Below are 11,218 nucleotides of genomic sequence, written 5' to 3' on the forward strand. Positions count from 1 at the left end.
CGCCCCACGCCGCGGGGGCTGCCGGGAGCTGCGGCCGAGGGGCGGGGCGGGGCTGGGGCGGGGCGGGGCCAAGCGCGGTGGGCGGGGCTGCCCCGAGGGGCGGGGCGGGAGCGGCGCCCTCAGGCCGTGAGGGCGGGTGGAGCCTCCATGGGGGCCCTGAGGCGCTCGGGGCCGGGGCCGCCGCCGTCCCCGCCCCGCAGAGCGGTCCCGAAGGAAACACCCGGGGAAAAGGGAGGGGAAGAAAGGGGCGTGCGGCCAGTGTGAAGCGGATCACGCTGATGGAGTGGTGAGAGACACCCCAAGCCTTCTGGATGCCCACTGGACACCCCTGAACACTATAATAAAAGGAGTAAACGATCAGAATGCTAAAAGAAGTAAAAGAATTGGTGATGTAAATGGCAGGGGTATCATTAATGTAAAATTAAAATGAAATTTAAATTGTCCATAAAATGGCCCATTGGCCCTGTACAGGGAGCAGCTGTGCGTGTCTGGAGGGCAAGTGGGGACCGGGGCACCTTCTTGTGGTCTGATGCTCTCTGCTCTCAGGGAAAGAGGATTTGTGATATTGTCAAGCCTTTTTGATATCATGAAACATATTTTTGAGTTAAAATACAGCAGTGTGCAGCTTCTCCAGTGATGTGGCTAACACTAACTTGATCTCCCATCAGTGGAAGGACAATTCCTCCCTGCTTGTATGACCGGATACCACAGGAGAGCTGATCAAAGAAAAAAAATAACACAAGAAGTAACCTTGGGTTCAGTTCCTTTGTGAGCAATTAGGAGCTCCGTACTCAATTTAAGCAGATCTCACAGACCTAGCAGTGCTCCCCTTGCACCTGTGCGGCGCCAGCATCGGCTCCTTTGGGGAAAGATCATCCCCTGCATCATACCAACAACTATATCAAACATACCATATCACCTCTGCTTTTCCATGTCTTCTTGAAAAAAGTCTTCCTCCAGTTTAATTTTGGCAGTTATTTGTCCTCTATGAACAAAGAGTTATGCCATCTGAAGAGCTGACTCTGAGCTAAAGGCTCTTTGAGGTGAACCATGCATTTGTACCAGGCAAGAAGTACTTTCAGAGGAAGCCACAAGACAGTAATTTTGACAATAATTTTATGCATCATTTTTAGGTGTCATCTTTACTATCAACAATTTACATCTGGAATTCCAAAAACTTAAGAAAATCAAAACCAGAAAAACACAGGGGAACTGGGCTGGTGCCTCTTATGACAGAAAAAAAATGTTTTTGGAGTGAAAAATATTTTTCTACAATAAGCATGGAACTGTGTGTTTTACATTAATAAGCAGCAGATGTAAGCAGTGAGCAAAAGGAGATGAAATATTCACCTCCCCTCACACAAGCAGTCTTGTCTGTTGTCTTCTGGTATGATACACCTTTGCCTCTGACATCATTCTCTCACCAAAGATTAGCTAAAACATCCACTGATGCAGTTTTGAAGTCTTGCTTTGATGTATTCCAGTGTGGTATTTCCAATCATAAATAATGTATTGCTTCATATGTGTATATATATATATATTTATGTACAGGTCTACATATACATGTCTGTATACACACAGAGAATCCTTCGTATTTGATCATTCTGTCAAGGTTTCATTCAAATCACATTTTAAAGGTTTTTCTCTGTCATCATGAGAACTAGAAGGATTTTTTTCCTTACTCATTTCTGACACCTCATGACTCAGATCACTAAAAGTGCTCTCCACAAATGTTCTCATAAATTTATTTCCATCAATTTTGTCCTAGATTTTTTCCAACCTGGCTTATGCCCTTTGCATTTCTTTCAAAAGACAAAATCTCAAACAGCCTCTTGCTCATATGACCTTTAATGATCACAACTATTATTCCACCTGAATCTGTCAAGTGAAATACTCTCCACCTCTGCTCAGTGACTGACCTGTCCTTTTTTTTTCCTCCTACATTTCTAAGACACCTACTGGCACATTTTTCAGGGACTGTTTCTTACATGCCTTCTAGCTTCCAGTCAATATTAACCAGACCTTTCTCCCTGGGTCGCTGCGCTAGCCACTCCACGCTTTATCCCCAGCTAATGTGTACATTTGACCACAGCTCAAATGACCTTTTCCACTCAGTTTTTTTTTCCCAGCTATGCCTCCTCCTCCTCCTGCAGATTGACTTGCTTTCCTAAAAAACTTTAGCTTGTGCCTCTAGTACCTTCTTATGACTCTTCTGTGGGACTTCACTTTCCGCTGCATGCAGTCACAAATGTCCTGTGAGTCCCACACCTGTGTGGTCAGGCGCCCAAAGGTGATGTGAAGTGGAAGAAATGTGCTTTGTCCCCTGACTGATGATTCAGCCAATAGCTCTTTGGATCTACAAGAGCATAAATTATTAATATTTTGCTAATAATGTGGGACATGAGTGGGGTTCAGGGATGTTTAGGCTCTCTCTGTATTTCTGAACCTGGTCCTTGTCCTGTTGTATTGCAGGATATGGTGCCTTTGTTATAATCAGCCCAGACAGCACACAGATACTCCAGCCTCCAATCCCTGGACCATCTGGATAAAAACTGGTTAATTGACAATGCTAAGTACAGTTCAGCTCAGTACAGTTAAAATAGTGTCAAATCTTCTCCCACAAGTACTCTCTACTTTATCTATGACGCTATTATCTGCCTGTATGTAATCATCTTTGACTCAGACCTTTCCCTAGCCCTTTATGGTCAGACTATGTCTAAATCTGTCCATATAGCTAAAACTCCCATCTTCTCAAATCTCAATTACTGCAACATCCTTTCTCTTGGCCTTGAAAAATATAACCTTGTCTTACTCATACTTATTGAGAACACTGCTACAGTGGCCATTTTTCTTAGTCTGGCATTCTCACTGTGTTATTCCACTCTTTTCATCCGTGTGCTGGCTCAACCTACTCTATCATGTGGATCCTTACCTACCTGTCTTTACTTTGGAAGGCCTTGGCAGCGTGTGTACTTGCCATTTCCATTCCCTGCTGACATTTAACTGCAGCTCCAGTCAGCTCACAGTGCCAGTTTTCACAGTCCACTTGTAATACGTTTAAACAGGTTCTTTTGTGCATTCTTTTGGCTGCCTTTTATTTCCAAGGATCCTATAAACAGCCCAAAAGTTACTGGTAGTTTTCCTTGAAACCTCTCCTTAAAACTTTTCCTTCCTGTAATGTCTACAATAGAGGGTCACCAGTCTTTATGCTGCCTGTCCTGCCTATATTCCTCAGTTCTCTCATTTCATATTTTGTAAAGTATACAATTGTTGACCCTGATTACACACCAGGGTTTTGCTGCACTATGGTAATACAAATAATAAATACATATGTGAACTGAGATGCCGGGGGGAATGAAGGTATTATGAGATTGATGATATCAAAGTGCAATTTGGGATCATAGCAACACCTGATAATAATATTAACTTGTTTTCCTACTATTCTGGAGAAAAAAATAAGTGGAGGTGAGGAATCTGCATCTTTAAATCGAGCTCATAGGTCAAGTCAAAGATGATTTATGCCCATTTACCACACAATAATTTTCTCTTCCTGTTTTCAGTTGCTATCGTGACAGATAAAATGGAAAGGACAATGCAGTGTTAAACATCAAAATCCACAGGTATGTCTGTATGTTTACATATGTACATTTATTTTCCTTTTATGAGTTAGATATTAGAAAAGATATGGTATATCAGTGATTCTTTTGTTTTTCTAGCACAGTGCCACTTACACCCTTTGTTTCCTGTCATTGTCCTTTGTTTGCTAACCTGATGTTTATTTTTGTCTCTGCTAAATAAAGACCGCTAGATTTAATTCTTTTAAGCTGTACTTTAAGACCTCTTTAACCTATTTCTGTCTAGCTTTTCCCTCAATTAGCCTAATCGTTTCTTTATCAAGTAACATGTCACCAAATAAAACACATATAGCACCCAAACCCAAAATCTGCCCCTTGCTGCTTGGCTCACAATAGCAATAAGGTGAGTTATATAAGAGGCTTCTTGTATTTCTGGATCCTGCGACTCCCAAGGGCTGGAAATAGCAATTGTATTTTGGGAAGCATTTTCAGAAACACTGACTGAATACTTGTTATTGTGATTTCAGGCAGATGATAGCTCCCTTTCGGATACCTGGGTTTGCATACACAGCACTGCTGTCACCAAAACCTGGCACTTGGCAACTGATGCATACATATATATACCTGTATATGTGTATGTACATAAATACACACATCTGCTGTCACCACTAAACACATACTGATTCCTTGTCTTCAAAGACAGAGAAAATCAGTATCAGGTATTTGCTAATTCTATATTTAGGTAGGAAAAAAACCCCCTTATCTTCTCTGTGCAAATATTAGAAGCAGTTAGTATGTTTTATTTGAGAAATAGCTGCATTTCACAGAAAGGCAAACTCATTCTCATGTGTATCATACTTAATTTGCATAGAACATAAAGGTTTTAAGAGAACTGGAGTATTTGGATTAGAAGAACCAAACAAATGGAAATTAGTAATATCCACTGAATTACCCGAACTGTTAGTGGAATTAATTTTAGTAGAACAATGCCACAAATTAGGAGAAATAGAAGAAAATCCTCTTAAAGTAAATAGCACACAAAAGCATAAGCTTCCAGTACACTTCCTATTTCAAACTGCAATAGAAAATTATCTGTTAAATGCATAAATACAGCTTGTAAAAGAGAAGGACCCTTTAGACTAATACCTGTTAAGTGCTTTGCTTTTGCTCTGTGCTTTGAAGTTCTGTGAAGGGCTGAGGTTTCATATAAATCCTGGAAGAGCTCCAGTGACACAACTCAGGCAGCTGAGACTGCAGGAGTGAAGTGGTTAAAGTTAAAATACCTTGTAAAGGCAAAAGCATCTTGGCGTCAAACAGTTTTACCAGCAAAAAGAAAGCTGTGCAAGGTGGACTCCCAAACACCCTGCTTCTACGGTCAAGGTCCACACATGTGGAGCTTTAACTACAGTAGTGTCTGAATCACAATTCAGCATGTAAGAATTATTTTAAGCATCATTTTAAGTATGCGAATGAGCGCAGCAGAGACAGGCTGTCACAGCAGAGTTAATACATGCTCCATTCAGAAATACTCTTTGTTCCATAGTTCAAGAGTCACAGCAGTTGATAGGGCAGGACAGGAAGCCAGCATTTCCTACTCACAGTGGAATAACTGCGAATTTTGAAAACACAGCACAGCCCCTCTCAGTTGTCATCCCACAACAAAGGAGAGGTAGCTTCAAAATTTGGACAAGCTCCAGACAGCAGACTGCAGTTGCTGAATGGCAAAGAGTCTCGAGGTCACAGGACCAGCTAGAGATCCTGCAGAAAGATCAGCATTTTGAAAGCCTTTCCTCTTTAGAATAGTGCATTTATTTAGATCAGAACATATTTTTGCTTGATTTCCATGTTAGTATTGCTGTCATATTGTCTACAGCAGTGACTGCTTGTGCACAATCGGCAACCAATGAGTTGGCAAGCTGTTCCAAGCACCACTGCTCACCAGAGCTTTACTGATTTCTGTTTCTCTAAAGGCCAGTTGATCCAATAATTTGGAAGAAATTCTGCACTACCAGGTGTTAGTGATGACCTTCTTGTTGGAGTCAAGCCTCTGTCAGCAGAGGCTGCCAATGCACAGCTCAAGGAACTGAGAGGAGCTTTGAGTTCGCCAAAGTTCATGCTTTATTGATTCTGGTTTAATTCAAATTTCCCTTAACCATTTTGTAGGGAAAAAATGATCTAATCTTGTTATTCTGAGGTGTTAATCTTTATAATAGAAAAGAAAACACACCACCATAGTCAGTTTGCCTAAATATGTCATGGTGGGAAGAAGAGAAACTGGGTTACAAATGCAGTTTTCTTTCCCATTGTTAGAGAAAATTGCCATTTGTGGCCAGGATTAAAACCAACTGACACTCGTGGTGTTAGCAGGAACCTCCACTGCAGCAATCAATGAGGATCTTTCTCTTAAGTCCTATGGGACCAAGGATCATTCCTGTGGAACTGAAAGAGCCATACTGCTGTGGATCATCTGGCCTGGCAGATCTTTACACTTTGGTGAATAGGAGAAAATAATTTTATTATGAAGCAGAATGGCTTTAGTTGCTCTAATGAGGGAAACAAACCCTCTCTCAGCTCTGCAAAATCACTGAGACAAAGTGGGGTCTCAGCAGCCCTGAATATCACATCAGGTGCTGATATAGGTTCTTCAGACAATTAGCAAAGATTCAAGCAGCCACCTGAAAGAAATAATGGCTTTTATTGGAGCTAATGCAGTCATTTCTTCCATGAGGCTTCTTGTGAATAATTCTTGCTGGAAAAATTGTACATGATTTCTTTTCATTTATATTTTAATGCAATTTATTATACAACAGCGACCCTCATTCAGGGTTCAGAAGATCAGAGTACTTACAGTAATCTTCGCAGCACTTTTTATCTCCAGCTACAGCTTACATTCACAGCATGAAAAGAATAAAAAGTTAATGTACCAAATCAGAAGGTCTCTGTGTGGCAGTGTTAATCTCAGTGTTGAGCTATTATTTATTAGTAGTATTATGGTAGCATCTAGAGACCAGGGCCTCATTGTTTGGGCACTGCATAAAATACACAAAGAATATATTTGCTCTCTAGCTCAGAGTTTAAGTTTGAGGATGATTTGAGGATGTGGACAAGAGGTACTACACCTATAAATACTGCTACAGCCAGAGGCAAAACTTCTCATGCTTATTATGGATGCTGACAACAGGAATAAAATTACCAACTGACAGACAATTAAAATGGAAACATTATTCTGGGATCAGACCTCAAGGTGCAAGAAGATGAAAAGAGTCTCTCTGCCTGATTTCATGCCAGGACAAGCACGGTTGCAGACGGTGTCTCACTACATCTTGGGTACATTAACCATCCATTAGAAGCTCAAGAGGTGTCAGGTTTGAGTTTCTAAACCAGCCGGTCATGGACATGTCTGCAAGATGAAGCAGGGGGTAGAATGGTGAAGCAGTTTCATATCCTTCCCACTGCGAACAGCAACCTCCTGCTTCCTCTGTAGGTGGATCAAAACTCAAATTTGTCCCTTTCTGCTGCTGTCCCTCCACAGGTCTTCTTTCCCCTGCTATCTGTCTGGGTACTTGCTGCATTAATATTAATAGTGTACCACAGGTCACAGGCCAAAAACCTTAGCCGAGTAAATAACTGGAGGTTTGAAGCAGGAGTAGGACTCCACCTGCTCTTTAAGATGGACAGGTGGCACTTTTGAAGATATTGTTGGTAGGAATATTGGCCAAGAAGAGTAACCTGCTCACGTTTTCTGTGTGACCCCAAGCCCTATGGCAAGGCCAGGTGTGCCACATCCCAGAGGTGGGAACAAGGTATTGAATGAAGCAAAGAACTTGCACAGAGGAGAGGTGGAATCGGTGGCTCATCCTCCACTGCCTACCTGCCGGGCTGCATGCTATCCCTGCCCGAATGAGCCAACTGGCTCTTAAGGTTGGAAAATTAAGACACCAAAGGTCCTGACTCACAGTCTCTTTTTGGCCACAACAAGCCGTACAGAAACAACCAGCTTATCCTCCCAGATCTGCACAGCTACTGCTGGTAATACACAACCCACTGCCCAGACGTGGCTTAACTACACTTGAAAAATCCTACTGGTGTCTGCCTGCCTCATTAGGCACCTAAATATCTTTGGGATTCGAGTCCTGAGCCTTTTGTGCCTCATGGTCCCCCACTGCTAATGGACATCATCAACTATCCTGAAAGAGCACAGCAAAACATATATATTTATTAAGGATTGTAAGGCTCAAACAGGGGGTTAATGGGAACCGCTTAGGCAAATAGTGCAGCCAGCTAATAGGTGAGAGAGAATAGTAATTTATGGGCTGAGGAAAGGAACAAGGGGCTGCCAGGTAATTCTGTTTCCCTGGCTGCCATACAAAGCCAGCAGGGTTGACAAGGAGCAGTCTGTAAACTTGAAACAAAGCATGTTTCTGCAGCTGGACAGAGTCAAGCACAGCTTTATATTAGCAAAACAAAAAAGAGATTTCACAACTTTATAGCTTTGGGCTGGTTTCCCCTCAGCGAGTGAAAATAGGCCAGTCTCACCACCCCTGCCACTGCCCCAGGTCTTGTCTGTCCCAGTCATCCATCAAATACAGCACAGCTCCAGGACAGGGAACCCAGCAGGGTCACCACACATGTCTTTTCACTCCTTGAAAAGGGATTAAGGCAACATCAGAACAATTAAAATGTCCTTTTTTAATACAAATCCAACTTTAAGCTTAAAATGACATTTCTTTTTTCTTCTCCAGCCAAGTTGTTTAAAGACATTAAATTGCAGCATCAAAAACCTTGATAAGGACAAAAACAGTGTGATGCACAAACCTCAGGAGCTTCTCAGTGGTTTTTGGCTTTGACACAGTTGAGACTGGCAGCAGGGTTCAGCCAGGCAGCAAAGGGCCCTTTGGGCATTGGGGACAAATCACTGCTGTAACTGTGGGTTGTTTTAATCGGCACGGAGCCATGATGCAACCCAGACCACTGTCATGCCAACCCTGAGAAAATGAACAAAAATCCAACCTTAGCTCCAAAAAAGCGAAGAAATCAGGCTCCATGGCCATACCACGTGCACAGTCATGAGCACTTCGCTACACAGGGGCACGCAGCCCTGCACCACCATGCAGCCCAGCACCAACACACACAGCCCAACACTCAGCTCAGCACCAGCACACACAGCCCAGGACCAACACACAGAGCCCAGCAACATCACACACAGCCCAACACTCAGCCCCAGCACCATCACACACAGCCCAACACTCAGCCCCAGCACCAACACACACAGCACATCATGACACACAGCTCAACACACAGAGCCCAACAGCATCACACACAGCTCAACACACAGCCCAGCACCAACACCAGCCCACTGCCAGCACACACAGCTCAGCACCAACACACAGCCCAGCACCAACACACAGCCCAGGACCATCACACACAGCACAACACCAACACTCAGCCCAGGACCAACACACAGAGCCCGACACAGCACAAGCTCTTGCCAGGCTCTGCCTCAGGCAGAGCAAGGATGAAAGCCAAGCCCCAGACCTGCCATGCAATGGGAAAGGGATCAAGACGTGTATAAAACAGTGTATTTGTTCTGTATTTGTGCAGTGCTACAAAGCCATTGAGTGAGTGGGGAGGGAGCAACTGTGGCTGTGATTAACTACAGCTCCAGTGGTTTCAGCCTGACTGCTTTAATAAGGCGCCTGTCCCTGGTTTCATGCAGGGTTGTACACAGGAGGCCTCTTGACCAGCCAGAGTCTTAAGTTCTCAGTAACTCCTGCAGCTGCTGACCATTACCTCTGTTTTAGCTTGCCCAGGAGAGACCCTTTGTGGTATTTAAAGCACCTCACTCTTTCCCAGACTCTTTTATTATTTTTTTTTTTTTAATTCGCTATATATATATATGTATATAGCAGAGAATAGAAGGAAACAGGCATTAATTTGGAGTTAAGCACCAAAATCTGAGCTCAGCCTGAATAACTGTCTGGGCAGATGTGCCAGGGCCAAGTGTCCCCACCAGGAGGGTGTGCCACCTGCCTGTCAGTGCAGACGGCAGCAGGGGAGAGGCAGAGCTGCTTGCCCTCCTGCCTCCCCATGTCCTTGCTGCCCTGCAGTACCAGCACGGAGCGAGTCCTCCCCTGGGGCCACCCTGCACATCTGTGGCGCCTCTCCCACCATGCAGGGACATCCAGGCAGGACCATGAGACAAGTACCAGCTTCTTGCCAGGTGCTTGCTCTGCTCCCAGAGAGGTGTAAATCAGGGGTTACCCTGTGGCAGGCAGTGGAATAGCTCCTGATTTACAACATCCTACACAAGAGGAGAGCTTGACCTTACACTTCAACATCAGTGCAGTTTCCTTTGTTGAAAGCTTCTTAAGACAGACATGTAATCAATCCTGGAGAGCCACTGAGCAGCAGGGCTCAGGTTCTGCATAAGTCAGGGCTATGCTTCCTGGGGAAATTGTCTGATCCAGGCTCCCATGACATCTATTCCTAGGCGCTCCTTGCACACTGTCTGATAGGAGTGAGTGTGTTTTTCTGGTTTTCCTTTATTATAAATGGGCTCCTTTAGATTAATACAATCCACAAAGATAATTTTTCCATAATAAGGCTGGCTTACCTATTCTACTAACTTTTCAGTGAGAGAGGCTTTCAGTGAGCTCAGGTCTTTGGAAATTCTGGCCTTTATAGGCATTTGATGTTATTTTAGAACCCAAGAGGAAAAGCTTACTGCCTTGCCTCTGTTTTTTCATGGCCATAATTATGAGGGCAGTCTGGTGACGTAACTTGTATGGAAAATAAATGATTGCTTTCAACAGCAAGTGCTGTCAGACACTTCGTTCCTTGTGACTATTTTAGAAATCCAAATTCAGTTTGCACTGCTGGAGCACCACGTGCTGCTCTTATTTATGTTTGTATAAATTCCATGCTATACCACTGCCTTCAGGAGGTCTATTGTGTGTTTACACTGCATGGTGGAAGAATTTGGCTCATGGTGTAAGTCCATGTACATCTTGTGGGGTGATCTGCTGGTCCAATAAACAGAGCAGGAGATCCATGTAGATACGTTTAGTCCTACAACTCCGTAGCCCTCACTAGCTATAACTATTCACCTTAATGACAAACCATGAGAGCGAAGGCAGGATGACACTGTGAGCATTTTCACACTTTAAACAGAGAGAAGAAAAGGGAAGGCAAAGTACAGACAAAGGTAGTTTTTTTCAGAAAAATCGGACAATTAAATGTCATTATTAACTGTTACAGCCTGACACCAACCAGGACTGCAGTGCTGGTACTCCAGCTGCTGGAATGACCCCCCGTGGTCATCATGCCTTTGCCCTGCACTTCCCTGTGCCTGTGCTCCAGCCCAAGCTGCTGGCAGACCCAGGGAGATGCAGCCTTGCTCTTGGGCTGCAACCCAAGCAGGGCACTGGTCATTGTGGTTATGTGCCAACTCCCCAAAAGACGTGTTTACTAATCAGTAGTTACAAATACAATCAGCAAGACAATAATAATTATACTTAGTCCAGTTCTTCTAAGCTTGATATAGTCCTGACTCCTCACAACACCTCTGTGGCAAGGAATGATCATTCCCTCTTGAGGCATGAGGAATGGGATATGGAGGGGTGAAAATCTCTACCAGCTCAAAA

This window comes from Corvus cornix, chromosome 4A (genome assembly GCF_000738735.6).
Source record: "Corvus cornix cornix isolate S_Up_H32 chromosome 4A, ASM73873v5, whole genome shotgun sequence".
Lineage (NCBI taxonomy): Eukaryota > Metazoa > Chordata > Aves > Passeriformes > Corvidae > Corvus > Corvus cornix.